This window comes from Macrobrachium rosenbergii, chromosome 54 (assembly GCF_040412425.1).
Source record: "Macrobrachium rosenbergii isolate ZJJX-2024 chromosome 54, ASM4041242v1, whole genome shotgun sequence".
Classification (NCBI taxonomy): Eukaryota; Metazoa; Arthropoda; class Malacostraca; order Decapoda; family Palaemonidae; genus Macrobrachium; species Macrobrachium rosenbergii.
This window is the reverse complement of record NC_089794.1, coordinates 38,350,698-38,370,697: the sequence shown is the minus strand read 5'-3', so window position 1 is coordinate 38,370,697 and position 20,000 is coordinate 38,350,698. Positions and strand designations below refer to the sequence as shown.

At 35.2% G+C, this 20,000-nt stretch overlaps 2 protein-coding genes across 4 annotated transcripts in view; one reads left to right on the top strand and one right to left on the bottom strand.

Moving 5' to 3' along the window:
• The window catches only part of Tsp5D (Tetraspanin 5D), a 78,151-nt gene that overhangs the window by 37,543 nt on the left and 20,608 nt on the right, over positions 1-20,000 (top strand). The window lies entirely within an intron of this gene.
• The window catches only part of LOC136834986 (probable glutamate receptor), a 105,473-nt gene that overhangs the window by 70,544 nt on the left and 14,929 nt on the right, over positions 1-20,000 (bottom strand). The gene's annotated exons all lie outside the window — the stretch shown is intronic.

Sequence of the window (20,000 nt, the reverse complement as noted above, 5' to 3'; positions counted from 1 at the left end):
TCCCTAGCCCAGGATCGAACTTGTGTTTCGCATGCGAGGCGAGATGCGTACACACAAACAGTAATACCTTTGATGACTGCTGAGCTACGATCGAAAGAGTATCTTGCTGTTCTGTTAGTTTATACTGGACTCTTTATCATTAGCAGTCCATACAAAACACAACAAGGTTGATGATTGATAGGTTGATGAGACATACATGTCGTTCATCCGTTATTCTATCCCAGTCTCGCGTTATTCATATTCCGTCTGTGTGGCCGTGTGAATGTATAATATATTATACATCGCTTCCTCCCACATAAGGTCAAAATACTAGTGTACGGGCTGTGTCAAGACGTGTACGCGTAACCAAGATGTACATTGTTTAAGAAATAAATCTAAAATAATATATTTTCATTGTTTAGCGATTCAAGATACAAACGAAACCTGACTTTTAAGTTATTATCTCAAATCCTCTAGAAATTTTAATGGAATGGATTGGAATGGAATATAGAATTTAGGCTAAAGGCCAAGCGCTGGGGCCTTTTGAGGTCATTCAGCGCTGGAAGGGAAAGTGCCAGCAAGAGGGTTTGAAAGGTGCAACAGGAGGAAAACCTTGCAGTTGCACTATGAAACAAGTGTTAGGAGAGGGTTGAAAGTAAGATGGAAGAAAGAAAGAACGGAGGTACAGTAAAAGGAATGAAAGAGGTTGCAGCTAGGGGCCGAAGGGATGCTGCAAAGACCCTTAAGTAATGCCTACAGTGCACCACATGAGATGCACATAACTGTCTGGAAAGGAGAATGGTGAAAGCCACATTCTTTGTCTCCTAATCTACTTGCAATACTCCTGCTGCCTTCATTTTGTCTTTGGCACAATTTCTGTGGAAGAAAACTTTTCAACAAAGATTTTTTCCCCTACCAGGGAAAACGTTGATTCAGTTACTCAGTGTCTATGAAAGTTATCAGTTTCTTTACCAGGAACACTTCTGGTAATCTGTTTTCATGTATGGGTTTTTATAGTGCTCAAATACTTAGGGCTTGGTTCCGTAGCGATTTTCTTCAAAGAAACTCTATTATTCAACGAAAATCTACTTTTAAATCTATAAATTGCATTACTGATAAAATAACAAAACTGAAAACAAAGACTTTCGAACACCTGAACGGTTCATCCTCAGGGTTGACGCTAAAAATAAGAAGAATAGCGAGTGGGTATTTTCTCTTACGTAACAGAGGATAACGTCCTATCAAAGAGGTAACAGGTATGGGTTATTATTACTATTATTATTATTATTATTAATATTATTCAGGGTCATGGGTATCGTTAAGTAACTCCATATTCATCTGGTAGGTGCGCCAAAGTAGTATTCACTATTTATCGGCAAATTCTAGTTTTTGTATAATTAACTTTTAAGTAAAAGCAACAATGTGTTTATTTTTTTTTTATCTAGCAAAGACTTGTGTGTAATTTTTCCTAATTTTTTGTAGGTTTTATCCTTTGATTGCTACATTTGCATTTGAATAATTCAGACGAACTATTTTGAATTTTTTTTTTCAAGACTGAGTTTTGCATGGCACGGTAACGTATGAAACTGAGGTCTTATTTTATGTTCGTAAATCGTATAAAAAAAGAGATATTTTAAATTTGAGAGGTAATGTAACATTAAAATCTAGAGACAAAATCTGCAACGCAAATAAAAAAAAAATTAGTACATAAAAAGACGTGTAACTATAAAGAAATATATACTTCGCCTGATTTTTACTAAAATGGGATCTAGGTAACTTAAGAGATGATCTGAATAGACAAAATAGACAAGTGAAAAGACCCCCAAACTAAGAGATTTATTTCCTATTAAGAAAGATAATAGTGAACAAAAGAAAGTTAATAGTGAACAAAAATAACTACCCACTTAACAAATAGATGACCTTCACCCATAACAAAGTAATTTCCAGGTGATGAATTACAAGGCCTCCAACTAAAAAACGAAAAATGGTCCCAGTTACCAAATAACTGCCCTCCATTAGATATATCAAATGACTCAAAAAACATAAAAAGTCCTGTAATTAATTTACTGCAAAATTAACAGAGAAACTGGCCTCCTTGTAATAAATAAAAATCCCTTCAGAATAAATAAAATGACCTACAGTTAGTCACGACATAATCTCTAGTTTAACAGATTAAATGTCCTGTTTTTAGTAAACAAAAATGGCTGCCAATTAGCAAATGACATGATGTCAGAGCACCCTCCCCAGTTAGCCTCTGCCATATCACTTCCCAGAACACTTGTTGCTCTAACCCTCTTGTCTGAGCCAAGACAAACACGACATCCCATACATATTTTATTCATGATTCAGCAGCATGGCAGATCCCCTTCCCTTCATGCAGACATCGTTGCATAGCGTTGCACATCGTTGGCAACAGCATTCTTGCAATGAAACTGAAGAGCGTCAGGCGCTATTGTGTTCTCAGAGGTCATCTGATCAGCGTCTGACGCAGAGGTATCAAGGAGATTTGGACTTGTTCAGTGATTCCTCAAGTGAAGGTTCTAACTTCTCGCCATTGTCCAGAGGAGGATGTGCTAACGTTCTTAAGATTACGTATTGGCTTTTAGGCTCAGCTGTCTTCTAAACTGTCTGTCAGAGTTTCTTTACTTCTCTGGGTTCTTGTATATGTTTTGTGATGCAATGTATGGGGAGTATTATTAATTGTGAGATTTTGCTTTTTTTTTTTTTTTGTAAGTTCCGTCTCTTTTATCACCTCTGCTTCATTGATTATATATAGTTGACACTTTATTATAGTAAGAACGTCGTGCCTGACTAAGAGACGCCTAATGTCTGCTAACATTACTTTTGTAGAATAACAGGGAGAAAATATAGATAATTTGGAATTAGTTGTGTGAGATTTGAGTTCTATTTTTATTATAGTTGTCCTGTTCCTAAAAGGTAATTTGCTCTTAAACCACAGCAGTTTTAATTCTCATCATATCTTAGTTGCATTCTTAATCCATTTGGGTGGTATGGGATCCATTTTTTAAAGACTGAACTAATTTTCTGTTAAGTCCTACATTCTGTTTTATTTTGTTTTTTTGTTTTTTTTGTAATGATCCATTTGCAATGTATTATTTTATTTTATCATAATCATTATGTATCGTTATTTTTTATGTACTGCTTCCATCGGGAAGTTGCATGTACTACCATGCAGGTGCTTAACCCGGATATAAGAGACGGGAATGAGCGTAGGCCTGACAGCCTATATTGTAAAAAAACAAAAATAAAAGACAAGCGTAACTGAAACTCACACTAAACCCTAACGGTCTGTTGCAAGCACTTTAGGTCATAAGAAACCAGAAAAACCTGCAGCAGAGATTCGAAAAATGACGCGAGACTTGAAACATTACTCGCTTCTTTGTTCAGTTCTTTGCAATGAAGATGTCTGGAACAAACCCACGAGAAATCAGAACTTTAATAGAGAGAGAGAGAGAGAGAGAGAGAGAGAGAGAGAGAGAGAGAGAGAGAGAGAGAGAGAGAGAGAGAGAGAGAATACTTATGCTTGCCCAAAATACTCAAACACACACACACACTTAAAAGATGGAATGAAATACTGGTGCAGGAAGATAGAGAGAGAGAGAGAGAGAGAGAGAGAGAGAGAGAGAGAGAGAGAGAGAGAGAGAGAGAGAGAGAGAGAACACTTATGCTTGCCCAAAATACTCTCTCACACACACACACACACCCTCAAAAAGATGGAATGAAATACTGGTGCAGGAAGAGAGAGAGAGAGAGAGAGAGAGAGAGAGAGAGAGAGAGAGAGAGAGAGAGAGAGAGAGAGAACACTTATGCTTGCACAAAGTACTCACACACACACACACAGAGAGAGAGAGAGAGAGAGAGAGAGAGAGAGAGAGAGAGAGAGAGAGCAGTAATGATTGCGCAAAGTACTCTCACCCACACACTCCCCCATCATAAGATGGAATAAAACACAGGTTCAGAGAGAGAGAGAGAGAGAGAGAGAGAGAGAGAGAGAGAGAGAGAGAGAGAAATGAGACGTCATCACGCTGTAATTACTGTGGAAATGACCTCCCGGAGTGGAAATGCGATTGAATGAGGGCATCAGGGGAAAAAAAAGGAGAAAGCTTCAGAATCTTTTGAATGTTTGATGAGCTGCGTCTCGTTAAAGGTGAGGTGTGGCTTCACCCACCTCATGTGCTGAAGCTTTGGGTGCTAGTGGCCTACATGAACAGATAAATAAATAAGCAAATTAGTAAATAATTAAATAAATAAATAAGTAAATTGATAAGTAATTAAATTAATAGATAAGCAAATTAATAAACAATTAAATAAGTAAGTTAGCAAATTAATAGACAGTTAAATAAATAAATATGTCAATTAATAAATAAATAAGCAAATTAGTAAATAATAAATAAATAAATAAGTAAACTGATAAGTAATTAAATTAATAAATAAGAAAATTAATAAACGATTAAATGAATAAGTAAGAAAATTAATAAACAATTAAATAAATAAATAAATAAATAACTAAATAGATAAATAAGCAAATTAATAAATAATTAGATATATAAGTAAATAAAATAATTAAATAAATTAATTAATTAACTGATAAATAAATTAATAAATAATTAAACAAATAAACTAATAAATAATTAAATAAATAAGTCAGTAAATTATTAAGTAATTAAATAAATGAATAGATTAATAAACAATTAATTAATAAATAAGTGAATTAATAAGTAATTAAATAAATGAATAAATTAATAAACAATTAAATAAATAAATAGGTAAATAAATAAATAAGTAAATGAATAAACAACTAAATAAATAAATAAGTTAGTAAATATTTAAATAAATGATTAAATTAATAAACAATGAAATAAATAAATATGTAAATTAATAAACAATTAGATAAATAAGTAAATAAACAAATAAGTAAATAAATAAATTTAGTAATTAAATTAATTAATTAATAACTAATTAAATAAGTAAATTAATTAATAAATTCGTAGTAGTCTATATCACCAAATGAATAAATTAATAAATAAATAAATAAATCAGTAAATTGATTAAGAAATAGATAAATAAATAAACAATCGAATAAATAAGCAGATAGACGAATAAATATATAAATGATATATTCATCTTTGGGTAAAGTGAATGCATGACAGACGAAGAGTACACAGCGCATTATAAGTTAAAGGATGGATAGCCTGCTGATGAGATTTCTGTAGTAGATGCAGGTAAAGGCTGTTTGATTATCTATGCCATTGTAGAGATACTTTGAAGGTAATAAATAATCAAAATAAGATAAGTAAATAAGACAATAAATAAATAGATGGAGCTTTTTGGGAATGTGAAGCTAAAACTAGATGGTGCCACATGAGTAAGGCGGGTCGATGTGCTGTTTGATATATTATTATATATATATATATATATATATATATATATATATATATATATATATATATATATATATATATGTGTGTGTGTGTGTGTGTGTGTATGTGTGTGTGGACTTCAAAATCTACAAAGCTGCAGAAATGCATTAATAGGTGATTGCAGAAGCATCCGGAATATGAGGCTAAAATAAATGGTGCAGTATGAGTCAGGCAAGTCGACGTGCTGTTGATGAAAATCTATATATATATATGTGAGTGTGTGTGGACTTCAAAATCTACAAAGCTGCAGAAATGCATTAATAGGTGTTTGCAGAAGCACCCGGAAGCAATTATAAGGCCTAACCTAACAATGGGTTAATCCGTAATACCATCATTGTCCGGTCAACAATGGCGCCTCTGAATATTAGGCAGATTATACGATTATGGGAACAGAGAATACGCAGAGAAACGGGCTTCTGTCATAAAGAGATTTATTTTGAACTTGTATGCAACAGGTTCGTGTGCGCGCTGTTGCAAATGTCTACATCCGGGGATTAAATTCAGACAGTATGTACTGTATATTTTTATGGAATTAATAATTCACTTTATGAAGTCTGTGTTTGTATGTATGTATGTGTATGTATGCATGCATATGCATGCTAAATGTGTATGTGTATATATGTGAGGAACACTACGTAGTCATGTTTTTAATATTTCAAACGAATAAATCGAGATCATATATGTATTTATGAATATAAAAGGTGTATGTATGTGTGTACATATATATGTATATATATATATATATATATATATATATATATATATATATATATATATATATATATATATATATATATATATATATATATATATATATATATTTATATATATAATATAAGTTTATATATAAATTTCTGACCCACAAAGATGGCGACCTGGCCTTTCATTTGAGAGACCGGGGTTCGATACCGATGTGGGTCACAAATTGATTCTTGTGAAACACGTTCTCATGTGTTCATTAGTTCCATTTATATATATATATATATACATATATATATGTATGTATGTATGTATATGTATGTATGTATGTATATATGTATGTATGTATGTATGTATGTATGTATGTATATACATAAATTAAATCCAGCGTATATATGGTACTTAAATATGACATTCCGCAACCAATCAGGCTCAATGTATGTAAAGTATATCGACGCATATGTGCAGCCTACGTAAATGTTTATGTACCTTTTTTTCCATCCGTTAAAGCCACACTACACGCGCCCAGTGCAACCTCGACTGACCTATTGACATAATACACGCATTATTGATTTCGCCCGTGACCTATGACCTCTGAGACCCATTTGGGTCTCTGGTAGCGAGTGGGACAGTGAGTGGCTGTATAGAAGTGGTTGGGGTGTGACTTACTGTAGGGGTGGATGGTGGGGGATATAGTGTGGGGAACGGCGGTTTGTCTGGGGGCAGGTTCTAGGGAGAATATGATCGCCTAGGGACTGAATAAAGAGTGCTAGGGAGAAAGTGAAAGTACGGGGTTGCTATTTGATGACATGATCAAATCTATTAACAAATGATTATTATGAGAATAATAACAAAATAAAAATTTCTTTGTTCAGTAAATCCCATTTACTTATGTTAACATTAACGACGAATGTTGAACATGGTAGTTAACTGACCTTGGTGCATCAAAACTAGGGCAGAAAAGGATTAGGAACTAGAAGCCTCATCCCAAGACTTAAAACGTAAAACTTCATTGAAACGTTAATGATTTCTCTACCTCTATTACTTGTCAAATTTATCATATTTTATTTTGTTCTTACTCGGAGTGCAATCTCCAAATTTTGTGTCAATGGTGTATGCAGAGAGAGAGAGAGAGAGAGAGAGAGAGAGAGAGAGAGAGAGAGAGTTATCAAGGTAGTGATGCTTACATTGGCTTTAAAAAGAGAGAGAGAGAGAGAGAGAGAGAGAGAGAGAGAGAGAGAGAGAGAGAGAGAGAGAGAGGCAAAGGTAATGATGCTTACATTGGCTTTAAAGAGAGAGAGAGAGAGAGAGAGAGAGAGAGAGAGAGAGAGAGAGAGAGAGAGAGAGAACAGTGCTGGTAAGTTACTCCTTGAAATTTTAGTGAGACATTAGAATCTGTGATAACTCCCAGGAGGATTAAAGAAAGAGAGCGAGAGAGAGATATCAAAGGTGGTGATGCTTTCACAGTCCTTAGAGAGAGAGAGAGAGAAAGAGAGAGAGAGAGAGAGCAGCGCTGGTAAATTACTCGTCGCAAACTTATGTGAGAGATAAGCAGCTGTGATATCTTTCAGAAGCTTTAAAGAAAGAGAGCGAGAGAGAGAGAGAACTCTTTAAGGACAGAGAGAGAGAGAGAGAGAGAGAGAGAGAGAGAGAGAGAGAGAGAGAGCAACGCTGGTAAATCGTGAGACAGAATCTGTTATAATTCCAAGAGGTTTAAAGTAAGAGATATCAAAGTCTTTAAAAGAGAGAGAGAGAGAGAGAGAGAGAGAGACTCATCGACTGTTTTCTTAAAGCCACATTACTACCATTCCCGAGACAGGGATGTAAAACCGACGTTTAGATGACGTGATATATTTCCATATTTGGCTCAGCATAAACAAATCTCATGAGAAATCATTTAAAACCACTTTTTTTTTTTGTCCGTGAGTTCGTTATAGCGGGGTGGTTCGTCTTAACCAGGTTGCCCAGTGATGACCATTGCATAAAATCCACATTTGGGCGAAATTAGAGAGACATTCGACTCACTAATTGTCGGAATATTGTATCTGCATCTTTGTCGTCTGACTCAATGGATATTCTCTCTCTCTCTCTCTCTCTCTCTCTCTCTCTCTCTCTCTCTCTCTTTCAGAACTGGCAGAATTATTGGCGTTCTCTCTTCTGCGACATGGTACAAAACATAATGTTTCCCAGACCTGGTGAAATTATTTGTTCTCTCTCTCTCTCTCCATCTCTCTCTCTCTCTCTTTGAGAATTTATAGAATATATATATATATATATATATATATATATATATATATATATATATATATATATATATATATATATATATATATATATATATATATATATTCTCTATGTCTCCTTCTGGGACTTGGTAGAGATATAATGTTTCTCAGACTTGGTGGAATTATGTGCTCTCAGTGACTGTCTTTCTCTCTCCGAACTGGCAGAATCATTCTCTCTCTCTCTCTCTCTCTCTCTCTCTCTCTCTCTCTCTCTCTCTCTCAGAATTAGCAGACTTATTCTCTCTCTCTCTCTCTCTCTCTTGGACTTGGTAGAATTATTTGCATTTTCTGCTCAGTTTATCTCTTTCAGACTTGGAAGAACTATTCTCTCTCTCTCTCTCTCTCTCTCTCTCTCTCTCTCTCTCTCTCTCTCTCTCTCTCTCTCTCTCCATGTACCTGTCATTCACACCATTTCCCTCTAACACATTCCCACACTTCATTATTCTCTCACTCACACTTTTCTTCTTCTTCTCCTTCTACATCTTCTTCTTCTTCTTCTTCTCCTTCTTCTTCTTCTTCTTCTTCTTCTTCTTCTCTTTCTTCTTCTTCTTCCTTCTTCTTCTTCTTCTTCAACTTTCCATGCAGGAGAGGAGAGCAGCAGCATCATCCCGGGACCAATAAGTGCCATGCCCTGTGTTGTTGGTGGCGCTCAAATGACCAGAGAGGAAACAAAAGATTTACAACATCAGCATCCTCAAGTGATGCTCCGCTGTCTCTTTCTCCCCCTCTCTCTCTCTCTCTCTCTCTCTCTCTCTCTCTCTCTCTCTCTCTCTCACCTCCTTCCCGCCTGCTGCCTCCCTCCTTCCTTCCCTCCCTCCCTCCCTGGCCTGACCGTTTGCGTTGTGCATTTTGCTTTTTTTTTTATTCGTTTATTTTTCTTCGTGTTTCTCGTCTCTACAAAGATTTAAATCCAAATGACGAAACAGCCAGCATAAGGAAATAGGAAAGAAGTCATTGTAGCTAAATACATACACAAATATGTGGTAAAACAGGGCATTGTTTATATATGTATATATATACACACATATATATACATACATACATATATACATATACCGGGCCAGCTGTTAATCAGCTCAGTGGTCTGGTAAAACTAAGGTATATTTTTTTTTCGTATAACTGTATACATATATATATATATATATATATATATATATATATATTTATATATACATATATATATATATATATATATATATACATATACATATATACACGTATACACTAAACGATGACGTTCTTTCTGTCAACCAAAAAGATATTTCAAGATTTCAAGGTTGATCCATCTTTGGATTCTGTCCATTATGCAAATAATTACGCGCAAAGGCATAATTAGCATTCACCATAATTAAGTGAGTTTGCGCTTCCTTAAATACAAACCAGGTAATTGGCTCACGGAATCTAATTAATCAAACACAAGCTTAATGGGTGAGTAGTTTTGAAGAGTTAAGTACCATAATGAAATCGATGAGAGAGAGAGAGAGAGAGAGAGAGAGAGAGAGAGAGAGAGAGAGAGAGAGAGAGAGAGAGTGGGATCGGATTTCTGCTCACGTAACCAAAGACAGATATATATATATATATATATATATATATATATATATATATATATATATATATATATATATATATATGTATATATATATATATATATAATATTATATATATATATATATATATATATATATATATATATATATATATATATATATATATATATATATATGAGTGTGTGTGTTTGTGTGTGTGTGTATGAACATTGTTTTCTCTTATTGTAATGGTTGTTGACCATTAGGGAGACTTGCTCATTAGCAATCTCTATTTAACATCAGGGAAATGGAAATTATATGCTAACCGAACCCCCTTTGCTAACCACAAATCAGAATTTCTGCCTTAAAATGGTCCGCGAAGAAATTGTTACTGAAAACCTTCACTTCAACCTACAGGAAACCTTCCAATTAGAATTAAGATAATTTTTTGCATAAGATATTTATCCTTAAGAAGAGTAGTTTTACATTTGAATAGTCATTATTTGTTATAGGTATATGTATATGTATATATATATATATATATATATATATATATATATATATATATATATATATATATTCTTATTATTGTACTTCTATTTGGCAATGGCATCCTATAGACCACATTTAAACCATTTAAACAATTATGTTCTTATTATTGTACTTCTATTTTGCACTGGTATCCTATAGCCCATATTTAAACAATAATTCTTTTACGAATATTCACATTGCAGTAAAACAATGTACAAAAAATCGTTAGACCAACAGAAAACTAAGTCTTCGGCCACCTTTTTTTCTTCTTCTCTAAAGATTCTGCCAAGCCTCTAACTCCTTTCTTGTGAATATGGCCAGAAAAATGATAATTAATTATAGATGCATTGAATAAATAGTTCTCCAACACTGACATCATTTCCCCTGGCTTTTTATTCTAGAAAAACAATAACTGTCAGGGTAAGAGTATTAGTGAGATGTGCTAACTTTTGTTAATTGGCTTAAGCTTTAAGATACTAATGAGAATTAGGGACATTTTCTTCATCATAAATAAAGGCTTCTGTAGAACACGTAAGTTGCTTATGAATGACTGTCAGTTTTGACCTACAATGCAACATCATACCTCTTCTGCGCTACGAAACAATTTCTTTGGTAGTAGTCTTAATAATGAATTATTTAGCGGTAGACTTCCTTCTTTATTCATTAGGTTTTCTAATCTGATGTAGAATTTAAATCTTATATGACATGTTTTCAAGTACGCCTTTCTTATAATCATTAGGTATTTTCGGTAGTACTGTGGTAGATAGATTCTGCTTAAACAATGCTGAAGTTTTCAAATCTGTTTTGTCTTCCAATATATATATATAAATATAATATATATATATATATATATATATATATATATATATATATATATATATATATATATATATATATATATATATATGTGTGTGTATATATATATATATATTATATATATATATATATATATATATATATATATATATATATATATATATATATATATATATATATATATATGTATATCCAGTATTTTCTACTGAAAAAATTATATATGTGTCTCAGCCAAATAAATAAGATTTATAATATGCAGTATAGAGTGGGAAATTCAAGTAATTTTGCGCAGAACCGAGTCTGAGTAAAATAATACGGAATTCAAAGAAGCTTTGAGGCTTCACATGAACCGTTCGTCCCAAAAGTCATTGCATTCTGCTTTTTACTTATCCGTTACCTTTGGCTCTTTTCCCTAGCTGTTCAACTTCTTTAACTCTGCTTTATCTCAGTTTTCATACCTCGTTCAAGAAGACACCAATCGTGCCAGGCTAGTGAGTTTGGAAATGTGACGTACTGGTCTGGTTTAACATTTATTGAAGATTGATTCTAACTGACGATTCTTATACCTGTTTTGTTTACCTGGTCTCGTTCTCTCCATCTGTTTCATCACCTCTTCCTATAACCGTTCATTCTCCTCTCTCTCTCTCTCTCCCCCACCCCTTTCTGTGGGCGTCTCTCTCTTTTTCCCTCTCTCGCTATTAATAGCCTGCAGCCACGCCAACCAACCCCTCACTCATTCAATAGGTCTCTTTTCTTCCCCGTCAATCCATAACAGATGAAGTCTTCATCTCCGTGTCATAATTTTTTCACGATATTCGCCACTGCACAATAACCGCGCGTTGTTCCGTGAATTTTGTTTATCTGGGCGCGTTCTCTCCATCCGTTTTCATCAACTCCCCCCTCTTCCTTTCCCGCCTCTTCTCCCCTACTGCTGCTGGTCCACTTAGGTGCGTCTCCCTTCTTCCTTCATTCCTCCAACCTTCACGCTGACGCCTACGCTTATCTCTCACCCTCGCATCAATTCATCATTGTGTTGATTATCCCGAGCAGGTTAGGAGGAGCGTCCATTTCCCATCGCTAAGCAGGAGGGACACCTGCTGGACATTATGGCTCCGTCTTGGTGGGGTGTGTGTGAGCAGCTACTTAACTTCACTATCGCTTTACTCACTTTATTGGTTTCTTGCTTTAGCGTGTAATTGCTTGTATACGCGTGTATGCATTTATCACTGGCTCCCACATACTATGTATTCATACTTGGAACATATAGCGTTGAGAAAATTGCATACTGTATTTTCTGTAAGTATACTGTATTATAAGGAGGAGTGATGTAGTGATTCACATGGGCCCTAGTTAAAAAGTTAAGCATACTTAAGTTTAACCAGACCACTGAGCTGGTTAACAGCTCCCCTAGGGCTGACCCGAAGGATTAGATTTATTTTACGTGGCTAAGAACCAACTGATTACCTAGCAACGGGACCTACAGCTTATTGTGGAATCTGAACCACATTATGACGAGAAATGAATTTCTCTCACCAGAAATAAATTTCTCTAATTCTTCACTGGCCGGTCGGAGAGTCGAACGCTAGGCCAACAGCGTGCTAGCCGAAAGCTCTACGCATCTCTCCAATGAAGAACTTCAACATGGGGGCCCTAGTGAACTGAATGAATTTAGTAGATAGAATTATGCATAGGAGTGTATGCATATATGTGTATGCATTCGCCACAGAGAACAATATGAAACACATTGTGTTGAAACACGCCAGACTACATTTTCAGTAGAAATACAGTATACAATGGGGAGTGGTTCGGATCAGCTCTAATAAATCACGTGAATTCAATGAATATAGTCATTACGAAATCAAATTAATTCTTGTCCAGCTTGGTAGAGTTATCAAAAAGCTTTTCGGGAAAAAGTATTCATAGGCTTATATGACAGAAAAGGGATTCAGCCTAAGGCAGTTGATCTCTCTCTCTCTCTCTCTCTCTCTCTCTCTCTCTCTCTCTCTCTCTCGAGAATTCCTCGTTTCCTTCGGCAGACCTTGCAACACCCTTCAGCCCACGTCTTCCCACATTTGCGGTTATACTCTTTGGGTTACAGGATTCAGGAACCGTTTCTTTCTTTCGACTGCCAGGATTTAGAATTCTCTTCCTGGTTATGTTTTTCCTGACTTCTAGAACCTTCATTCAAGAGACAGAGAGGTCTATTGCTTCCTTCGTGGCAAACACTCCCCCCATCATTTCTATTCCTGTTTCATCTTTTCCTTGAACCTGGGCAAGAAGAAGCATTATTATTATTGCCAGATCCGTCAATATCCACCCTTAAAGAGAAAATCCAATCTGCCTCAAGCTGTGTAAGGACCGCAGTTCCTAAAAATGGACTAAAGACAAATTTCGTATGCTAATGAGCAAATGACGTAATCACCACGCTTAAGGAAAACAAGGTCGCGACGTTTGACGTAGGGACGCCGGGACAAAATGACACGCTGTAACGGAACCAGAAAAATGGATTATGTCACGCTTGGTAACGATGCACACGAGAAGAACTCGTCAGACTGGTTGTGGAGTGTATGAGCAGACTTGGATGTCTTGAGGCTAAAAATAAAACGTATTTACGTCTTGCTTGAATTTGCGTCTTATGATGATGAGCCTAAGAGCGCCACCAACAGCAATAATGATAATTGAAATGATATACAATAGTTAATGTTATATATAAGTATTATCATTATTGCTGTAACTTGACGTATTTTCACATTACTTGAATGTACTGTATATCTCATCTGAAATCGTCTCGCTGTTAGTACTATCATAATTGTTGACAAACGTCTCTGTTAGTACTATTATTATCATTATTGACAATAAAGCTGCTAATTTAGTTAGAAGGAGGTTATATTTTGGTTCAATTTGGTTGTTAGTGTAACTCAAAGATTATGTAAAAATTTGTTTGATTTTTACAGAACTTTCACCAAAAGGTGAGCCTTGCGAATGGCAACAAGAGATTAGATTTTGAAGGAGAAAGGAATGTCAATTTTACTGGTTGGACTGTTCACCCTTGGTGCAGGTTTGCGGTCTTCTTGTTATAATTTAATTATTTTCAATATCTTTTGTAATTTATTCCTACGGGAATACGAATCTACTTTTTCATTAACTCCACTTATCAAAGTGTAGGTTTGTATACCTAGGAAAAATACAAGTTACTTTTAAATTTGCTGTTTTTTTTTTTTCTCTCTCTCTCTTCCTCTACTAGCAATCTTTGGCATTCCCTCCAAGCTTCCATTTAACAGGATTCTTATATAGACGCAAATGTCTTTTCTTTATTGTTAATTAATCCTACTCTTCTTTTAATTCTCGATAAAGACATGCAGTTGTCCGTCCTGTCAGCCTTCACGTACTGCGTAAGAATATCGGTGACTGGCATGTCGTCGTGTTAAAAATACAAGGAAAAAGTCGTATGAGTAACGTCATTGTGCTATCAACCGTATAGACCAACCGCTCCGTCCCACGCGCAAATTTTCCCTCGTTGCATTTTGTTCTTGACGAAAGAAAACCCCGCTGAATGAAAAACAGCTCATCATTGTCCGGAGGCTCCAGATACAGAATAAAAGGAAATACCACCAGAAATGAGTGAGAGTTTGGGATGAGCTGTTGTATAGAATGTAGAAAATCTTGCGATATCTTTTTTTTTTTTTTATCTCGCAGTTTGAGATGCGTCGGTGTACGGAACGGTGAGGAAAATTTGACGTTTAAATAATATGATCTTTTTAAATGATGTTCTAATTATTATTATTATTATTATTATTATTATTATTATTATTATTATTATTATTATTATAAAATATACGAGTCACATGACTCTGACTTTCATGAAAGAAATTTGGCTCTTGATGACAAATGAAAATTAGACCAAGACAGAATTAAGAAAGTTGGACAGCAGAGCCCGAAGAGACCAGAAGGAACCTATAAAAAGAAATAGGCAGAAAGCAATGCGCTTGGGATCCTTGGGAGGAACATTGCAAGCAACCATTGGTACTCCCTAAAATACTCGAAACAAGTTATACCGTAGGTGGTATCCTCTTAAGAGATAATAAAAAGTTTTAAAATCATATTTAAACCTACTGCTACTAGTATTACGAGTGTACCATGACTGTTAATATTTACTGGTGATCTATAGCTGAAGACACATTCATCCTAAATTTGCAGTGCGGAAATCAGTTATATTTTTCGTTTTCAAAACTGATCTGAATTAATAATATCGGTAAAACAGCCTACTTGTTTCCTAAGGAAATATTGACGTTTCTTCTTTTGAAAATAATCTGCATCTTTCAGTCTTATTAGGTATTTACCAGAATGTTTATATTAGATAACTGGGAGCCTTCTTTTTAAATTTCCCAGAGAAATGACTCAAGTTTCTTCGCCAGAGGCAAATGTACCTATTTCCCTCTTTAGACCTAAAGCTACTTGAGCTTCCTCTGTACGAAGTTATTTAGTTCACATCTTCAGAAGTGAAAATGTTTGAGTTGTCTTGAAAAGCCAAGTTACTTTTTTTTATCTTTTATTAGTAAAAGCCAAGTTACTTGATTCACTCCAGTTTTCTCTTTGGAGGGCAAGATACCCAAGTTTATTATCGCAAGTAAAACTACTTGAGTTTCCTCTTTAAAACTAAAATGGCCTGATTTCCCTTCTTAGAAGCTAGGTTACTTAAGTTTCCTTCTCAGAAGAGGCATCTCTTTTGAGGGTGAAACTACTTAAGTTTCCTCTTTGGAAATGAAGATTGCTAAGTTCCTACCCAAAGGCAAACCTATCAACTTACCCTCTTTACAATCGAAGATGCTTGGATTTCCTCTAAACCATCCAAAGTAAAGTCTGGACTAAGCAGAGTATCCATTTCATCTACTGTCCACTTCTCCCCTCAAGAGTTATAATACGGCACTTCTCAGCGTCATAAACGGGCTGAATTACATTCCCCCAAGTCGTAAAATTTCTATGTGAGTAATAACTAAGCTGGAGTGGCCATAAACAAAGGCGGTTTCACTCTTTGTTTTTTGTTTATGTTTTTGTTTGTTTTTGTTCGGCGTGTCGTCATTTTATCGGTCTATTTACTGTCAGAGAATTAGATCTGTTTGGCAAACACCAGTTGGAGAAGCGCGAAAATTATGCGGTTAATAAATATACAGATATATACAGTATATATATATAATATATATATATATATATATATATATATATATATATATATATATATATATATATATATATATATGAAATTAGTAAATAAATTACGAAGTGGCAACTCTATGTTCTTTGTTTACGCGGTAAATAGGTATAGAAATTATCCAATAAATTTTGACGTGGCAACTCTGTCTTCCTTGTTTATTTTTGCACAGAGTATTATTATCATTTCATACCTCTCTGGATAGAAGGGATTAAATGTACTTGGCTTATGATCTAGAGATTAGATACATTATATTCAACTGGCAAATAAAAAGTGTAGAAGCACGAATCGTTTGGATAGCTGATGCTGAGGTCCTCACACCATCACTGCAAACTCTTCCATCACTACATTTTCGGGACATTGATTATTATTATTATTATTATTATTATTATTATTATTATTATTATTATTATTATTATTATTACCCAGAAGATGAACCCTGTTCATATGGAGCAAACCCACAGGCGCCATTGACTTGAAATTCAGGCTTCCAAAGAAAATTGTGTTCATTTGAAAGAAGTAACAGAAGGTAATAAGAACTACAGAACGAAGAGACAAATCATCGGTAAAGAAAATATAAATTAACAAATTAATAAATAATTAGACAAAAACATAAGTAAATTATAAAATGCAAGGAGAATTGATTAAAGGCAGCAATGCACTGCATCTTCGTTGGAACTTTAAGTAAAGAGAACAACAAAAACACGAGGCCTGCCTGTCTCAGAAGGCCTAAAACCCTTCCTCATCAAACATCGCCACTTGTGGCTGATTGAGAAACAGGTTATGAATGGGCCCCTACCTCTCCTGGTTGTCACCCCCAAAAAGGCTCGTGTAACTATTCTGTGACGAAACGGGTATAAAACGGAGATGACGTTAGTTAGTCATTTTGCTGTTATGCAGAGTCTTATATAAAAGGGGGGCGGGGGTGGGGGAAGGGGCGCGTTTGAGGAACAAAAGAAAATGCGGAACAAAATATGAGCAGAGTTTTTATTTAGAAAAAACTGAAGGGGTATTGCGTAAAGGTGACTCACGTGTCACGCTGTAGAAGTTACTGAAGGTTTTCTGCAACGCCTCTTGGGTCCCGTCTCCATTGCTTACTACAGAATATCTTTCGCATTTCATTAAAAATCATAGATATTTCAAAAAATGTTATTTTCTCCGTAATTCTGCTTTAAGTACAAATCTAATTAATTTAGTCTGCGTCACCCTATTACTAACAGTGCAACATTTCTAGAAGATAAAACTTTTTTTTTCGGCGACCTGTCCAAGTTCTGAAAAAGTTAAGTATACCTTAGTTTAACCAGACCACTGAGCTGATTAACAGCTCTCCTAGGGCTGGCCCGAAGGATTAGACTTATTTTACGTGGCTAAAAACCAACTGGTTACCTAGCAACGGGACCTACATCCTATTGTGGAATCCGAACCACATTATGACGAGAAGTGAATTTCTATCACCAGAAATAAATTCCTCTAATTCTTCATTGGCCGGTCGTGGACTCGAACGCTGGGCCAACAGCGTGCTAGCCGAGAGCTCTACCCACCCCTCCAATGAAGAACTATCCAAGTTCTGAATCTTCACTTTGTTCCAATTTCCCCTTTTTACTGGAGATCGAATCAACAAGGGTGAGATCTACGAGAATCTAGAAGTGAGTTAGTGATCTCCTTAAACTTCTTCCTATTAATGATAACTGACGGGAAAATTAAACATAAAAACGAAAATCAAAAGAGAACTCTTATTGACAAGTAATGCAACAATTGAGACCACCGAATTCCATTCCTGAAAACCCGAAGGACCGGCTAGAAGGATGTGTCCTCATAGGTAGGAACTGGAGCAGGACGAAGTTGAAGAAGGTGGACAGCCCATAGGCGAGAAGACACCGAAAGGAAACGGATGAAAATTAAAGGCAACGCACCTCTCCTTCAATCTCAGCCCCACATACCATTGTCCTTTGATTGACAGCAATGATGGAAGAATGTCAGCTATCAAAAGGACTTGTCGCTACGTAACTGCGGTGTCAAATTGCGGCTATTTGTTCCTTTCGAGTTCGCGTTCTCTTTGTACTGCAAAACCAGGAGCAGAGCTAATATTCCGAAGCTTGGCATTAGGATTACACTGTGTAATCCTAGTGTTTACAGGGTACATGTAGGAAGGAAGTTGTTACTGAAATTTTCGAAGGTGAAGGGTGAGTTACCTTGGAGAAAAGTGCCGCCACACTTTTTCTGCTTCGCATAAGGCCCATAATGATTTCTTTTTTTCTCTCTCTCTTTTTTTTTTATCTCGCTGATAAAGGCCTCAGTATTTTCCGCGATGTTCTGATTAGCCTAAATGGACGTTTGCTTTAATGCCCTGTTTTGTACTTTTAATGACCGAGTGACCCACGCTGCATTCTAAAGAAAACCTTTGCCATTTCATTAAGTCACAGATATTGCATAAAAAATGTTATTTTCTCCGTAACTCTGCTTAAAGCACATGTATGATTAATATGATCCACGCCACCACACTACAATCAGTGCAACATTCCTATAAAAATAGAGTTTTTTTCCTCATACATCTCGTTGCACCTATTGCACTCATAGCACTGCTATCGACCGATATCTGGGTGGGCACGGTTAAAGTGAACAGGGCAGTACACATAGAATTAAAGCAGGACATGTTCTTCTACGCCCAGGTATCGGAAGCGTTTGTGGGGCGGGCAGGAACCATATCTAAATTTCGCTGGTGAGACTTTAAAAAGGCCGTAAAGTGAATATCCTAAAGTTCCTGAGTTATTTCAACTATGAGAAACTGGGTATTTTTCCAAATTAGGGGAAAGAATAAATATGGCACACTAAACACACACACATATATATATGTTATGTGTGTGTATATACAAATATATATATATATATATATATATATATATATATATATATATATATATAGATATATATATATATACATATATGTTTACACATATATACATATATATTTATACATATACATATACTTATATAATGCCATTATAATAACTTTTCACGTCACATAAACGAATGCCGTAGCTGGGAATTAACGGAGAGAACTGAACTTCGAATTCCAAGCAGGATATTTGAACTCGTGTCGCTTGAGTTGAAGCGAGCACCTTTACCGCCGAACCCACAACGGGAGAAGAACCCTTTTTTTTTTCTCTCCAGTTCGGGAGTCAGTGCCACTTTATGTGCCCAACTGCTGTTTTACCTCGAGTTTACTTCCATATAAGTTCTCTCGCACGTCAGTAATGATGGCTTTATAATAACTTTCTTCATGTGATGTATATGAAAGCTTTAACTTGCTATAACGCACACACTAAAAACTAACACACACACACACACACATATATATATATATATATTTATATTATACAATATGTATATGTAATATATATATATATATATATATATATATATATATATATATATATATATATATATATATTATATATATGTGTGTGTATGTTGTGTGTATGTATGTATCTGTATTTACGTACGTATCACCTCC